The sequence below is a fragment of the Mesocricetus auratus genome, unplaced genomic scaffold (genome assembly GCF_017639785.1).
Source record: "Mesocricetus auratus isolate SY011 unplaced genomic scaffold, BCM_Maur_2.0 Super-Scaffold_100006, whole genome shotgun sequence".
Taxonomy (NCBI): Eukaryota; Metazoa; Chordata; class Mammalia; order Rodentia; family Cricetidae; genus Mesocricetus; species Mesocricetus auratus.
In genome coordinates, this window is record NW_024429190.1 from 76,576,901 (window position 1) to 76,594,004 (window position 17,104).

The 17,104-nt window shown below is 39.5% G+C and overlaps 1 protein-coding gene across 3 annotated transcripts in view; it reads left to right on the forward strand.

The window, feature by feature from the left end:
• Arhgap24 (Rho GTPase activating protein 24) overlaps window positions 1-17,104 on the forward strand; it is a 600,446-nt gene that overhangs the window by 301,092 nt on the left and 282,250 nt on the right. The gene's annotated exons all lie outside the window — the stretch shown is intronic.

The window sequence follows — 17,104 nt, forward strand, 5'->3', positions numbered from 1 at the left end:
TTAAGGAAAACTGCCCACATAGCCACACTCCTCTGGGGACAGTTTCTGTGCTTTTCTGTGTTTCCTTGGTGGTCAATCATTTCCTTATGATCTTAGTCACAAGTTTCAAGACTGTAACAAAAAAAAGAAAAGAAAAACCTCTTGAGTTTTCTCAGTTATGGCCATTGCTTATCAACAGATGAAAGATGCAGAGAGAGAGAGGCACCATCCCTGGTCTTTCCTTTTGTCTACATCTAGTGAATATAGAAATGAGAGGAGAAATGTTTGAGGTTCGCTTGTATAAACATTCCTAATAGCATGTTATTAAGGCTACTTCCTTGCATGTTGAAAGTTCAAGATCTTAATTAGGAATTTGAATCAAGACTGGCCTTTGGTATTTTAAGTTCATGAGGCATGATAGTTCACAAGATTCCAATTCCCGTAATTCAGTTAAATAAAAACAGTGTAAGAGCATGCTATAAACTCCAGTTGTAATGCTAGCTTTTGAATATTTACCAGAGTTAAGAATTTACATTATTGTCTTATGAAATATCTACTATTTATATAGATCAATCAATCTATCTATCTTCCTATCTATTTATCTATCTATCCATACATATGCATACTGCTTGTATCTACATGTGTTTATGTATGACAGCTTGAGTTAGTCCACCCCATAGGCAGAAGGAAGCAAAGAGCTCAGATGAGACCCCATAAAAGGATGGTACCTTCAAGACCTTCCCTCAGCCATGTATTTCTGCGAGGTAGGCCATAGTCCCAGAGCTTCCACAGTAGACCAAGTGTTCAAATACATGACCCTGTGGGGAACATTTTTTGTTCTGTCTTATATGATTTTGAGTCAGGGTTTTATGTTACCCAGGCTGCCCTTGAACTTGATATGCAATCTTGGATGATTATGGATTGCTATTCCACTGCTTTCAAATCTGAAGTACCCGCATTACAGGCATGCACAATCATTCTTGGTTTGTGAGGACATGTCACACTCAAACAATGGCAACTCTGTATTTATAAGTGTGGAAAGAGGGTACGAAACTTAGAGAGATAGATGGGGTCATGGTGAAAAGGGATCTGTATGCTAGGCAGAGACTGGGTTGCCTTTTGGACAGTGGGAAGCAACTTCCAGACAAACTTCACAAACTCTCTGAGAGAGGAGTCTTGGAAGCCATTTCCTAATATGTTGAAAACCTGCTAATGATACAATTTTCTCAGTGTTTTCAATCTGTATCCTCAGCATTCATCTCTTCAAAAACTTCATATATATGTATACACACATATATGTATATATAAATTATATATGTATATAAATGCTTCGCTATATATATTCCAAACTTGATTCTGTAGACTTAGCAATATTTTTCATAATCTGCCTCAAATTGCACTTGGCTTATCAGATAGTCAACTGCCCATGCTGGAGGATTTCAGATAGCTCCCTGGCAGAGTGCAAAGTGTTGAAACTCAATGCAAAAGAATACCTATTCAACTTAAAAATACACAAAGTTAAATGTCTTTATTATATCTTATACTCTAAAAAATAGATACTCAACCTTACAATTTTGGTTCATCAGGGTAAAACTGCCGAGAAACCATTGGCTACAAGTGAATGTGCTAATATAGAGGCACACTTCATTCACAGACAACTGAAAACTCTACAATTGATTTGGGTTGTTTCTAGGGAAAAATACAGAAACGTGATCTATGTGGGCATTTATGTATCTACCATTTTACTACTCAGGCTGCTCCTACCAGCACTGTATAGAGCTATATTTTCCCAGATTTTCAAATTTATTTCCTATTTTCATTTTTAATCTTACATTAAAGTGATATGAAAAAAGTTGAAAATCAGCAGTACAGAAAATTATAAAATATCTCCTTCACTGTATACTCCTAAGATTTGCAATAATCATCCTTGAGAGGGTGGTTTAAATAGATTTAAACCAATTCCATGAAAATGTTCACTTGGCCATATTTCATTAATAATTATGATGGCTGGAGAGTTGACTATGGGGTTAAGAACATTTGTAGCTTTTGCAGAGGTCCCAGGTTCAGTTCCCAGCACCCACATGGGAGCTCAGAACTGTAATTCCAGTTCTGAGGGAAGTAGGTATACATTTGGTATACATACATACAGGCAATACTAATGCATATAAATACTAACACACATAGGATAAAATATAAACACTTAAAAAACATGATCAATGACTGAGGCCTTGGCTATAGCTAGCATAGCATGAAGGAAAAACTATATATTTGACATGGGTGTTATTATTTCTAAAAGTAAGGCAAGGGTACGGGTATGTGACTGTTCTCATGGAGCAATCTGTCTGACTTCTCTCCTGAAGTATATTGTAATGTAACTCAAAGCTGAGTTTTGCCTTGAGCTATTCTGCTAAATTCCTCCTACACACCTCTATGCTAGAAGGGCAGCGGGAAACATTGATTTTTCGAATCTAGTCTGAGACTTCTGAGAAAATGGCTAAAAGCCAGACAGGCACCAACCCAATTAATATAGTTTAGACTTCCCACCACAGATATTGATCCAGTGTGTGGGGAATGTTTTTTCTGGGCACAATGAGGATGACACTATATTAGATCACAATAGATTTTCCTAACTCAGCGCACAAAGTGATGTTGAGTATTGTAACCCGAGGGTTGACCTCTAAATGTGCAGAATTGATTGCTGATTAAAGAGTAAGGTCTAATTTTATATACTTAATGAAACTCATGAGTTCATGAAATCTAGAAACCTCTCAGGCACTCACTGTTCCCTGTTACAAAATAGGAATCAAAAGAAGCCAAAGTCACAGCTAAGAGCTTAAAGAGAAACTGCAAATGTGAAAGGAATTTCACTGTCAAATCTAAGACAGACTTAAGTGTAACATCTGAGATATTTGGTATTAAAGAGAAACATAAAATAGCATTGCATGTCTTCATGAGGTTTTAGGGATTCTTTAGAACTTCATAGAAATTGTTCTATCAAGAGATAGGAAATGTGACTAATTCAAATTATTTTATTCCACTGTTGAGCAATGTCTCATTTTTTTTCAACACGGGAAAATAATTATAGTGTTTTTCATTTCAAACAAAAAGACTTTGGAGTAAAATTCTTTATGTTGAAGATTATCGGCTGACAATTGTGACACATTGGGCAAAAGACTGATGAGCTAAAGTTTTGATGAACCTGTTTAGACAATGAGATCATTATCACATTCTTCATGATGTTACCATGTGCATTAAATGAGACTAATGCACACATATAGTCTTAGCCAAAAGGCTTAGAAGTGGAGAAGCAATGAGAGAATTTATGTGGGTGATTTTAAGATGGAATCACACATTGTAAACAGAAAACCAGCACCAACTGTTGGTATGTGAGTTTACTTTTCAGATGATATCCAAGCTGCTCATCTTACGGGTCATTTCCAAATTCAATGTGGAGGTTTCTAGTGTCCCTATAGACATTCTGAGAGAGAGACAGAGAGAGACAGACAGAGAGAGAGACAGAGAGAGAGAGAGAGAGACAGAGACAGAGACAGAGACAGACACAGGCACAAAGAGACAGAGAGCTATTTCTTTTAAAAGTAGCAGAAGCTTATTCCTTTCTTCGGTAAATTTGAACAGGTGAAGAGAAATTGAACAGGTGAAGAGAAATCTGCTTCAAGTAGCACTTTAGACACTCGTGTTGACAATTACTTTGCATTTGTAACTTTTGTTTCCAAATTCAACATGGAATCCCCTCCCTTCAAGTCATCCAGGAAAAGAATAGAAAAGAATTACTGCATAGCTTGACCAAGAGTGCATCTTGTCATGTTCACGTACTCTGAGTTGGGTGAAATGGGTCACTGTACTACTTTTCTGTTGCCATGATAAAATACCACAACCAACCATCACTTAGGGAAGAGTCCATCATCATAGGAAGCATGTAGGTCCTTGTGCTCATAGATAAGCACTAGAGAAACCAGAAATGTTAAAAAAAAACCACAGGGTTCTCTCTTAAAGGGAGAGGTGTATAACTTGTTTTCCATCCAGAAGTCTGGAAAAAAGTTGTGGTTAATAGCATGGTGACGTCTGTGCTATGTGTATAGTCAGGCCACACCAACTCCCACAGACTCACATTTATCTCAGTTAATCTATAGTGCTACCCTCTCCCAAGAACCTTATCAGGACATTGTTTACCTTGAGCCTGCCCCCTCAGCTACTCTGTAAGAGAAGACGTTACTTGTACTTCACAAGAGTTTCCATGTGGTCATGTCTTAAGTTTTTGTTGTACACACAGGTTTGTGTTAATGATCACCAGGAAATGCTTTTCCAAATTGTACTGTGCTTAAATATGCCTAAAATAAGCTCCCCCGTGTCAGGCTTTTGAAGTTGGAAGGAATACCAGCTGTGGAGTCACATTGAACCAGATTTCCTTCTTGCCTCAAGTGGAACAACACTCTGAAGGCTGTGGTGTTTGCAGAGTCTCCACATGACTGATGCTGGGAAGAACCAGTGACATGATCGGGAAGCTGTCTGATCACATTCTCTTCTACTGAAAGGTTTCATTACTGCTCCCAAAAGCACAACCACCTGTGACCAAGTGATCAAGTCTTTGGGGAAACTTCTCATCCAGACCACCATAGTCTTATAACCACACCTCATTGCAAAGGATGCTGGACATGTGACCTAGCATGTAGCATGTTACAGCATGTGGAAATGAATAAGCAGTCTCTGTCACAGGTGATTAAAAGCATTCCTGAAAAAAAATGAGTTAAATTCTAGTGACAGTTATGGACATTTATGGTTTCTACAGAACACCATATACATTTTTTAAAGAAGGAAATGTAAAAATAATAGACCTTCCAGAGGAAACACCTATTATTGCTTCAAGATTATTGGAACTTTCTGGAAGTAGGTGTTTAATGTGAGAGTTGAAGAATGATTCTCATGTTTGAAGCATATAAATGGTGATTGTGCTGGATAGTGTTTTGAAAGCATGACATGAGCTAGAGTTGTCTGAGCAACCTCAACTGAGAAAATGCCTCTATCAGATTGCCTATAGGCAAGTCTTCAGCACAACTTCTTGATTAATAACTGATGTAGAGAGCTATCCACTGGGGGTTGTGCCACCCTTGTGAGGTATCATGGGTTGTATATAACAATAGGGTGAACAAGTCATGATGACCAAGTCAGTAGGCGGTATTTCTCCATGGCCTCTGCCTCAGTTCCTGCCTCCTGGTTTCTGCCTTGAGCTCTTGCTCCGACTTCCCTCAGTAATGAATGATAGCCTAACACTTTCCTCCCCTTGTTGCTTTTGGTCTTTGGTCATGGTTTTTTATAATGTTGATAGAGACCCTAACTAAAACTGATGAAAAGGTATGGTACTGGCCTTTGGTACATTGTTGAAGACTGGTGCTTGAACACATGTTTTGGTGCATATGAAGGAAGGTACTAGGAGAGAGTTTTGGTAAGACATACTAAAAGAGACATACCAAGAGAGAGTTGAGTGACATAAAAAAATTTAGAATTTCATCCCAAGACCTTCCCTGTCTCCTGTTTCATGCAACTTTCTTGTTATTGTCGCCATTCTCCTTCGTTTCCTCCTTATCCTTCCCCACTCCTCCCTTTCCTCCCCCTGCTTCTCCTCCTCCTTATTCATCTTCTTTTTAATTTAAAGCTAAACAGTCAAAAAAAATCTCTGTCTATACATTGTTCATTGCAAAGGAATCCAAGTGTGTATCTACCCTTTGGGACCCATTCTGAAAGACGTGGAACTGTCTTGTGAATCTATTTTACTATTTTATGTTAAGAAAGCACCTAGACTATAGACATACTCTTGACATTCCATCATTCATTCTTAAAGAAGAAGGAATCATGTGATTACTCATCAAGTTACAGTTGTCTGTAGGAGAAAGGGATGAGAATGCCCATTGGTAGGTAGAGGGTATCTGACAGGGAAGCAGTGGAGATGTTGAGCTAAAACTAGATGGTTGGGCAGAGGGCTACAGCTTGAGGCAATTATCCTTCCTCCTAACACTCTGTACACTGGTTTGATCACTCTGGACATTTGTCTGACAAGCTGCTTGGGGTACAGGTTCATACTGCCTGGATTCAATGAAGATTTACCCAAAGGTTACAGGCCTTCGATAAGCTATTAGATGTCATACCTTGTTATTGATATTTGTAAAATATGTGGTAAAAATATCTACCTGATAGATTGTGAGTCGTGTGAAGTGTTTCAAAATGTAACACAGTACATAGTCCCACTAAGTGCTTAATATATGCTAGCTATTTTTCCTACTGATACCACCACCACTACCATCACCATCATCTTCCTCACTGCTAACATCTCTGACAATCAGGTGACCCTGTCACAGAGTGTTTAAATTAGGATCCATAGTATATACCTCATTAATTGTACAATGAAGAAAATCATTTGATGATCAGTCCATCTTAGCTTCACCGGGAGTTTCTTTGTGATGGTTGGGCAAATTTCAGGGCAATGACTGACTTGATTTAATTTCTAACCTGTGTTGCCAATATTGAAACCCAGTGCAAGCCCATTAGCAAAAGCAGTGCTCACTACTGCAGTCTCTTCTCTTTGTTTAGATAATTTTTGGGCCCTTCAGAGCTGCTGAAAATGGTTATGATGGGATCCAAGAAGATTTAGAGGAATCTCTGAGAAATTTCTGAGAAAGGCAGCCCTGGTTTTCTTGTTTCCTATAAGACAGATCTATCAGCACCAATGGGGTGGGGAAACCACCAGAGTCGAATCCCTTGGGTTTCACTGCTTTTGCTCACCATGGCTGAAAGCTCTTATGCTCATGATGCAAGCCAACATACAGAGCCAGATGGTCCACATTCTCATAGTCTCATTAGCAGAGGCATTAGCACTTTACATTATGCCACTGGCAGAGAACAGAAGTAAGAGCAGGAAGTGAGAGGGGAAAATATCATTTGAACATTTATATGTTGGATGCTGACAACAGTGTCTTTCAAGAGCTGTTTTCATCCTGGCATGAGATATTTAACAGCCATTTGTTGATTCTTCGCCTTGAGGTTTCTTCTGCCAGTTGATCTGCCTGGCTTTAGCTTTATCCTGTCTAAATCCAGCCTCTGTCTACTTTCCCAGAGCTATTACCTCACATTTCTCAACCCAGGGAAACTATGTAAGTTGTAAGAAAACAGTTTGTTTAGTTTTTATGCATGTTGAAGAATCCTGAAAGCAGATTCTGAATTTTAGTGTATGATATCTAGCATATTTTTGAGGCTCACCCATATTGTAGAATATACTTATACTTTCTTATTGCTGTCTGAAGAATATGCTATCATGTCAATATACCATACTTTTAAACTCTTTTTCAGTTGATGGTATTTGAGTTAGTTTTCTTCTTAGCTATTATGAGTGATGCTGTTATGAACATTTACACAGAAGTATTTTTGTGTGTGTGAACATATGATTTCATTTCTCTTAGGAATAGAGTTGCTGAGTCATATGTTAATTATGTCCAAGTCTGAGGAACTGTACTGGTCATTTTTAGTTGTTGAATTTTAGGCTAATTTAAAACTCAGATCTCACATTCAGCTTAAACTTTATCCATGTCTCTTCCCACCCACCCCAGCATACACCTGTTCTGACAGTTTGTTATTGTTGAGGGGTCTTCAGCTTAGTATAAAGGAAGCTGTATGCTCTCCCTCTTTTGTGTATATACTCGTGTGTGTATGCGTGTCTCAGTGTGAGTGTATTAGAGACTGCATTGTGAGTGTGCACATGAGTGTGTATGAGAATATGTGTGAGTATACACATGTGCATGTGTGTGAGCATATGTGAGTGTGTATGTGTGAGTGTGTATGCATATATATATATGTGTGAGAGATAGGGAGAGAAAGAGAGGGAGAGGGGAGAGAAGAAAGGAAGAGAGGGAGATGGGAGAGAGGGAGGGAAAGAGAAGGAGAGGGGGAGAGAGAGAAGGGAGAGAGGGAGAGAGAAAAGGGAGAAAGGGGTAGGAGAGGGAGAGAGGAGAGGATCATCTCTTTGGAGTCTTGCACTGGGGCTGGCAGGAAGACAATAGTAGGACACCAGGGCCATATGTTTTCCTTACTCTTTCCTACCTTTGTTGGATTTGTGGCTGGTGACCACTATTCCAGCTGCTTTGACCTCTGAAGCTGGGCGTGGAGCTGTATCTGGTTCTTTATTTTACCTGCTAACTCTGACGTGGCCATAGCAACTGGAAGAGATTAGCAGAGTTGGTCTTTTTGTAGAACATTCCTTAGCTCACTTTTATGAACCTAGGTTGTTAATTCAACACATTTGTTTCAAATAAACTTGAAAAATAGCTGAAGTCTTAGACTCCATGCAGATGAATACATGAACTCCTCTTGCTTGGTCAGTCATGAGAGGGATGACAAGGATAAGGTCTAGATGATTGTTCAGTGTGCTGTCATCTTGGCCTAGCTTGAAGTGTGCGGCACTGTTTGAATAAATCAGCATTGCCCTTAGTTAGTGATGCTATTTAATATTCATAACTTTCTCCAGAGGAGACAGGCAACATCAACACAGCAGCAAGACCCTCATGCATTGGGGAGGAGGCTTTGCAGGATGGCTCCTCTTTGTCTATTTTTAACTGCTTTCCTAGAAGCTGTTTTCTGATGCTATGATTCATACTCCCAAGATCTTACAGGAGATGTTTTTAGGTCCCCTTTGCTGTTTTAAATAACAATGGTGTGGTGGCTGAAGGCAATCTTTATTCTCGAATTCATGATGCCTGTCACCTGGCATCTCCCTTCCTTCCCTACTTCCTCAGTTCAATGCAAAGATGAGACTGATAGGACTCAGAATTAATTCCCACTCCTAACTCTCTATATAGGTTTTGCTTAATATCACATTTCATCTTGTTTTCTAAAAATTAAATGATTGTGATTCTGGCAGAGAAAATATTTCCCAAGCCTTACCTGTAAAATTTGCACTGTAATATCCACAGATATTTGGAAATTGGACCCTCTAGCTTCTGGGGGAGATGAATACTATTTCCATTTCCATCAGCACAGGTAGTGACAAGATTGCTTGCCTATAAGAGGCAGTCTTAAAACCCTCCTGGAAGAGGCAGTCTTAAAACCCTCCTGGAAGAGGCAGTCTAAAAACCCTCCTGGAAGAGGCAGTCTAAAAACCCTCCTGGAAGAGGCAGTCTTAAAACCCTCCTGGTTAAACTCTTGTCATTTCATATTCAGTTCTGTTACGAAGACAGTATTTATTTTAAATTTTGTCTTTCCTCTTGTTAGTTCTGTTTTTGGATATTCTAAAGGGGGAAAAAATAACTGTCTTACTTAGGTATACTACTGCTGTGATGAAATTCCACAACCGAAAAGCAAGTTGGGGAGGGAAGGGTTTATTTGACTTACACTTCCATATCAATGTTCATCACTGAAGGAAGTCAGGACAGGAACTCAAACAGGGCCGGAATGTGGAGGCAGGAGCTGCTTCCTGTCTTGCTTGCTCAACCTGCTTTCTTATAGTTCCCAGGACCAGCATTCCAGGAATGGCACTGCCCACCATGGGCTGGGCCCTCCCACATTGATCACTAAGTGAGAAAATGCCTTATGGGGGGATCTCATGGAGGCATTTCCTCAGGTGAGGCCCCTTCCTCTCTGATGACTCTAGCTTGTGTCAAGTTGACACACAAAACCAGCCAGTACAAGAAACGATAAGACTACACTTTGAAGTTCTTTCTAAGATTATGAGATAAGATCTACATCTTGATTGGATTTTTTTAAGCCTTAGGCTGGTTTTCTGTCGGGTGTACCAACAATCGGTTTTCAAAGATTTATAGGTCCAGAGGAATCGCTGTAGAGATCGCAGCTTCATGTCACTGTTTAAAAAGTTTATAATGACATTCATTTAAAATTTATGCACCTTTGGAAATCTAACTGACACCTTTTGACATATCTAATACATTTAGCAGTGTATGTTTACTTGATGGGGGAATAATTTGTAGGCACTGCATTGACTGGCTTTTTAGGTTAATATTTTTTCAACCAAAACCTCAGCAGAAATTTCATTTTGCAAGGCCCTGTGTCCCATCAGAAGTGTGGAGAGAGAGAGAGAGAGAGAATTTCCACCCCTTTCTCAGTCCTTCTATTTATATTGAAACTGTGAAATGTGTCGTACAATGCTGCATTTTGCATTTTGCGACATACTCTCTGCTGATGTTTGTATTTGGATGTCATTGTGGAAGTTCCAGATTTTTATTGTGAAATATGTTAGCAATCTTATGGAAGTATTCATGATGAAAACAATAGGCCTTCTTATTTTAAAGTGTAACTTATACAATTCTTCAGTTTCATATATATATATATATATGTATATTAGAATGAGAAGTGAAATGAGTTCCATCTGTCATTAGAGATACATTCTAAAGTAAACATCTGATTGTAGCCTGCCCCCTGCCCCAGGAATATAATAGTGATATTGCCATTGACTATGAACTCTGCATTCTGCTTTCGGGACTTGTTAGCTGATCATTTCATTAATTCTCATGGTGCTTTCTCTAGCAATTGGCAGAACCATGTAGAATGGTAAAAATTAAAATAAAGTAAGTCAGCCATGAAGAAGGCAAAGGTCCCCTGGAGGTGGGCAGGGCTAATGTCCTACCCAGGGGTTTCTGAGGAGATTCATCTGTCAAATGATAAAGGGAAAGGAGGAAGCCTGATTTCAAGTTTTAAAAAGTAGGACTGTGGTGTTCAGTAATGCCTGTGGCATTCAGTAATGCCTGTGGAAGAACTCTGCCTTAGCAATAATAGTCACAATTTAGGCGCATCATGCCAATTGCACAAACTAGTAACTCAGAATTCTCATGTTTACTGAGTTCAGGGGATGGGCTGGCAGCTTTGAGAAGACTCTGATTAGCTCTTTGGGAAATATACTTCCTGTGTCCAGACCAGGATGTAGAGACCTGATAAAGCCCATCTTCCCATAGTTAACATGGAGTTTTTGGAGTCCTTAAATGAAATTGTACTATCCCTGTAGGCATTCCTATTCGTAGATAGATCTTGTTTCATTGTTTCACCTTATGCCATTTTGATCCATTAAATCTAGTAAGAGCCTAAGTTTCATTTCTGGCCATGTTACAAGTCATTCAGGGAAGAGGGTTCATGGACCAAAGCAGATGTGATGGACCTGGGCCTAATTCAAGAGAAAGATGTTAATGGCCTGATGACTGCAACTAAGTTGCTGGAAAAGGAAGGGACATGGCTCATTGGGAAGTATGGCAATTTTTTCTTCTTAGCTGGGGAGATACATCCCACATCAGGTCGGGTATGTCTCAGCTCTGCCCCTGCCTTTGTGGATTGCAATGAAATGCATTCTAGGTAGACAAGGTCCCAGAAAGGACTCTGAACATGTGACTGAGTCATTCCTTAAATCTGTATTTCCATTCCAGGGTTGACATTAGAAGAAAAGTGGCTGTTGAACTTGAACACTGATGAGAGGGAATGCTGGAGACAGTCAGACATGTTCACCCAGCAGTGGAAGGAATTAGTGAAATTCTTCAAACTGGATAGAACCATGTATGCCTTTCCTCCAGGTCCTTTATTCCTTCCCTAAGTAGTTGAGGCACTGCTTTGGTGTGGAGGGTTGGAGGGCTTTCTTACTGGCCTCTGTCCTGGTTACAGGTCCAAGTAAAATGTCCTGTCTAAACATTGGTATCTTTTTTTCACCTTTGTCTCCCTAGGGATTACTGTCAAGAAGGAAAGGGTGCCAATTTTCTCCTTATCCTTTTCATCTAATATTTTTTTTATCAGAGCCCTTGTTAGAGGAACAGTTTGTGGTACCACAGATGCTTTTTTGTCTCTCTCTCTCTTTCCCTTTTTAATTCTGTTTCTCATTAATCAGAGTTTGTCAAATGGAATGATAGCTGTATTGGGGATGACTGGAATTTGGGTTCTGAGTACAAATAGAGGAACCAAGAGGTTGTAGTGCATGGTCACTTATAATTGTCTTAGACAGGGAAAAATCCATTGACTACTAGTGATCTACATAGGCTGTTTGTTGCAAAGTCTGAAGCAGGAAATAAATGTGCCTTGTCTTACGGTGAAAAGTGATTCCGTGAATGAGTTTTACCTATTCCTGTGGACTCTGCCAATTCCACTGTAATTCTTTCTTAACAATACACCATTCCCTGTAGCTCAAACGGAATGAAGCTTGGATTTGAATTTTTCCAAATCTATCAATTAACATAAGAACATGCTGGGAGTTCTGGAAGTTTACAGTTCTGTATAGAGGACTCTCATGATTAATAAAGCTGATACATATTTACATACACATAATAGATTGTATTAACTGTATTAACTATGAATTTCCCATTCCGTCTTTCCTATCCCTTGGACACATCCATTCAGCCACTCATTTAATGTGAGGTGCACACACGGTTGGACTCTCCACAGAGTTTTCTGGTTCTTTTTAACCCTGTGTTGATGATGCCTCCTGTCTGTTAGATGCCTTGTGCTGTCCCTTCACATAACGGTTTTTGTACTTAGAGGAAATAAGGAAAATCGTGTTCCTGCCTATCACCCCATTTCATTCTCTGCCCAGACTGGAGAATGGGGTGAAATTTGGGAGGCTCTCTTGTGAGCTGTTCTCACACCCTGTATCCATCTGTTTGATGTCTCTTGCCATGTAGGATTCTTTTTCCTGTTCTGAACAACTGTGTCTCAGGGTCCTCTCCTGTCACACAGTCCACTGTCTGTCCCCAGTCCATTGCTACCGACTGGAGAAGTGTTGTGAACTCCTGTATAATGGGATACAGATGTCTATGAACTGAATAAAAGGTTAGCCATCCCAAGATGACTCCCCTTTTACATCTGAAACAGCTTTAAATCTGTAATCAGGACATTAGACATACTTAACATGTTAATGCATTTATGTGGTTTCACAAATGTTAGTCTTCTCTTTTCACTGCCAAATGTAACCCCTCAGAAAAAAGAGTTCAAAGACAATAACTGCTGGAGACTCTATCCCCAAAATAGTTAATTCTTGTTCTGACCCATATATAGCATTTCTAACTTAATGTTGACAATTATTTAAAATGGAAGCATATGTAGAATTGTCTGTTTTATTAAATCACTGAAAACCCCTGAGAATTAGACATAATGGTACTGGTAACTTAACTTAGAAAAAAGAATGTGTGTGTGTGTGTGTGTGTGTGTGTGTGTGTGTGTGTGTGTGTGTGTGTATGTGCATACGTTGATGTTGGGAGTTTTCCACAATTACTCTCCACTTATGTTTTGAGACAGCAACTTTCCCTGACCTTAGAGTTTGGCACTTTACCTAGATTGGCTGCCCACCGAGCCCCAGGGATCCCTCCCTCTCGGCATCGTCATGCTTGACTTTTACATTGGGTGCCGAGGACCGAATTCAGACCCTCATACTCATCAGAACTTTACCACTGAGACATTTCCCAGCTCTCAGAAGAGAAGTTTATGCTTTAAATTGACTATTTGAACAAGTTCTCTGTACCATTGAATCATAGTACAATATGGAATAACATGATGAGTTCGTATTTGAGAAATTGCTAACCAATTAACCTGGTTCCTGTCAAGATCATCTCTCCCTCTAGCCAGAGGTATATAAACCTTCAGTTTTCTTCACTTTTCAACATCAAGCTGCCTTTTGATCCTCTCATCTGAGATTCCTCCTGGGATGTCCCTAGTAAGTTTTATTTGGCTAGAGACTGCAGTTAGAGTGGAGGCTGTATCTACCTCAAAGAAGCCAGCTCAACCAATATCCCTTGCCAATTTCATCACAAAGAATGTTGTCCCTTACAACCATAGTAAAGGGCAAGATGTGCTTTTTTTAAGATAGAATTTTGTGTTTTACATTTTTATGATTTTTCTGTCATGCTCATCTGAGATAGCTGTCATCAAAATATGCAGTATATATTAATTCTGGATGTTGAAGAATATTTTCAACTTGAACTAATTTTTTAAATACAATCTGGTTTCATTTCATGTACATTTCCCCTAGAACTGTAAGTATAGTTAGACATGATATTTCTCAGTGGCATTCCTGCACATTTCTATACCATGATATGCCTTTGCTTGCCCAACACTATGACATGAGTTCTTCACATTAATTTAATAATTGTTTTTTGTTTGAGTTGGGAATTTAGTCCTAAAATTCTCAATGTGTAATTGCAAGACAACAAATTGCTAGCACAATGATACTATTGTTTAAAAAAATAGCTATTCGATGAGATTTTAGTTTGTTTAGAATGGGAAAATTTATTTCCTTCCTTCTTTCTCTCTCCATTTTATTTTTCTTCCCTTATTCTCACCTTGCCATATTCATTTCCCTTTTCTTCATTTCCTTAATTAAAACAATCTTTTGCTAGCCTAGTGGTGCAATTCTATTACTTTATCTACTTGGAAAGCTGAATCAGGCGGATCACATGTTCTGGGCCTGTCTGGGTTACAGATGGGATCCAAAACTAGCCTGGAAAATTATGCAGATGAAAAGAGAGCTAGGATTATTGCCTAGTGGTGCAGTGCTTGCCTGGTGTACAAATTCCCCAGTACTGTCAAACAGCAGCCAAACACACAACATAAAACACACACCTCGCTGAGCTGGCATCTACTGTATTTGTCACTCCATCCTCCACATTCGCGGATTCTGCCCCCACATAGTTGTCAATCAGCCAGCGATCAGGCACACTGTCTTGTGGCTCCTGGTACTACGTTGTTACTTGTCTCAGTTCTGTTTGTGCTGAGTGTGTATGTTTTTTTATGGTAATGATTACATGACGACGACAATTTCTACAGTGTTCCTATATGCTGTTACTGTGACAGTTAATATCACACCTCCAGGTGTGCCTGTGAGTGGGCTTTCTACATCAAGTTAACCTGAGGTGGGAAGGCACACCCTAAATGTAGGTAGCATCATTTTATTGGCTCTCCCCATGAACTGAATACAAAGGAGAAAGTGAGCTGAACACCTACATTTGCATCTCTTTGGTTCCTGGTTTTAGATGTGATGTGACCACGTGCCTCACACTCCTACCACCAAATCTCCTTGGCATGGTGGATCACACTTTCAAACTGGGAACCAAAAATTAACCACCCCCAGAAGCACTAAGGGATGGTTATGAGGATGCAGGAATTATCAGTAACCTAAAAATAGTTTAAAGCATATAAAGGATGTATGTACATTGTGCGGGAATATAATGCTTTTGTATATAAGGGACTTCAACTTACTCAGATTCCATGACACACACACACACACACACACACACACACACACACACAGACACACACACACACACACACACACACGGGTATTGACACCTGTGCTAGCTAGTTTTATGTCAACTTGACATAAGCTAAAGTCATTGGGGCGGAGGGAACCTCAATTAAGAAACAATCTCTAGGCCTGGGATTGACATGTGAAGCAACCTTGTTTCTAATTTAAGTTTAAAAATAAAAAAAGAAACAATCTCTATAAGATCCAGCTGTAAGGCATTTTCTTAACTGGTGATTGATGGGAGCAGGCCCAGCCTATTACAGATGGGGTGTCCCTGGGATGGTGGTCCTGCGTTTCATAAGAAAACAGGTTGAGTAAGCTACCAGGAGTAAGCCAGTAAGCAGCACCCTCCATGACATCTGTATTAGCTCCTGCCTCCAGGTTTCTGCCCTGCTTGAGTTCCTGCCCTGACTTCCTTCAGTGATGAACAGGGCTGTCCAGCAGTAGTAACACCAACTAGAAAAATGCTTGTACTCAGTACAGAGGAAGACTTTTGGTGTCTCCTCTATCACTTTCTGCCTTGCTCCCCTAGGATATATTTTCTAAGAGAAATCAGAGCTTTCCAGTTCTCAGTTTTGGCAAGCAGGCAGGGAAGCTCCAAGGGCCTGCCTGTGTCTTCCTGGCTTGCCATTGGGTTAACAGGTACCTGATGCTGTGCCTGGTTTTGGAGTGCACACTGAGGATCCAAATGCAGATCTTCTGGTTTACATAGCTTTAACCCATCTCTTCAACTCCTTGTCTAAACTGTGATGTCCCTGAGCGACCTCAAAATGATTACCAAAGTCCTTTATAGAAGACCTAATTTGTGGCTGGAAACTCCCTATAATTTTATTGAAAAGAGTAACTGTTAACAAAGATTAACTTAGAATTTAGCTAACATAGGAAAGGATGGGTTTTATTACGATGTTCTCATGCATGTGTACCTTTTTACTTTGCTATTTGCTTTCTTTTCTCCCTCCCCAGTCCTATTAGCTCCTTTCCTTTCTCCAAATAGGACTCCTCTGATTTCATTCTCTCTCTCCCTCTCTGTCTCTCTCTTTCTCTTTCTCTCTATCTCTCTCTCACATATATATATATATGCACATATATATTTATATATTCAGATTAATGTATTGGAAATAGCCTTAAAGATATATTTATTTAAATTAACAAAAAGTGCCCTCCCTTTCTTTAACGGATTTGTCCCAAGTCCTAATGGAAGCTATTGATTTTGGTTTTCATATTGCAAGGTGAAAGGGTCAGCAAGAATAGCTTGTCATCCTTTCCCAAATCCCACTCTTCAGTGGATTTTTCTAGTGGTGTTTGTATATAACCTTTTTATTAATTCTTATCTGATATGTACTTCTATCAAAAACAAGTATTTCTGTGACATTCAGCTGATAATTAGAAGGACAGAGTGAATCTGGGACACAGGAATGAATAACCAAGTGCAATAAGACAGGGCTCACTCTATGTGTGGACATGCTCATGCCTCACAATTAGTCACTTGTCAAGTCCCAAGTCACCAGAGGCAAGTCAAGTAAAGCTATAAGTCATTAGCTCCAGTACTAAAGCTTGATAAAAATTTACTATTTATAAACTGCAATGCATTTGAAAGTCTCCCTATCATACTCACTGCACTTTGGAATTTTCTTTAGCAAAAGTGGAAGGGATAAAACCATCTACAACGCTGAGATTTGGTCATAGATTAATGCATAAATTAAAGGAGTCTTGTGACCATTAGATGTACTGTTCCACCTGAAAGGGCTACCATCTTCCTGGTGTATAGGAACCACTAAATACATGTGTTCACAGTTACTTTATTAAAACCAAACTCCCCACAAATCCCACCACCACCACCAC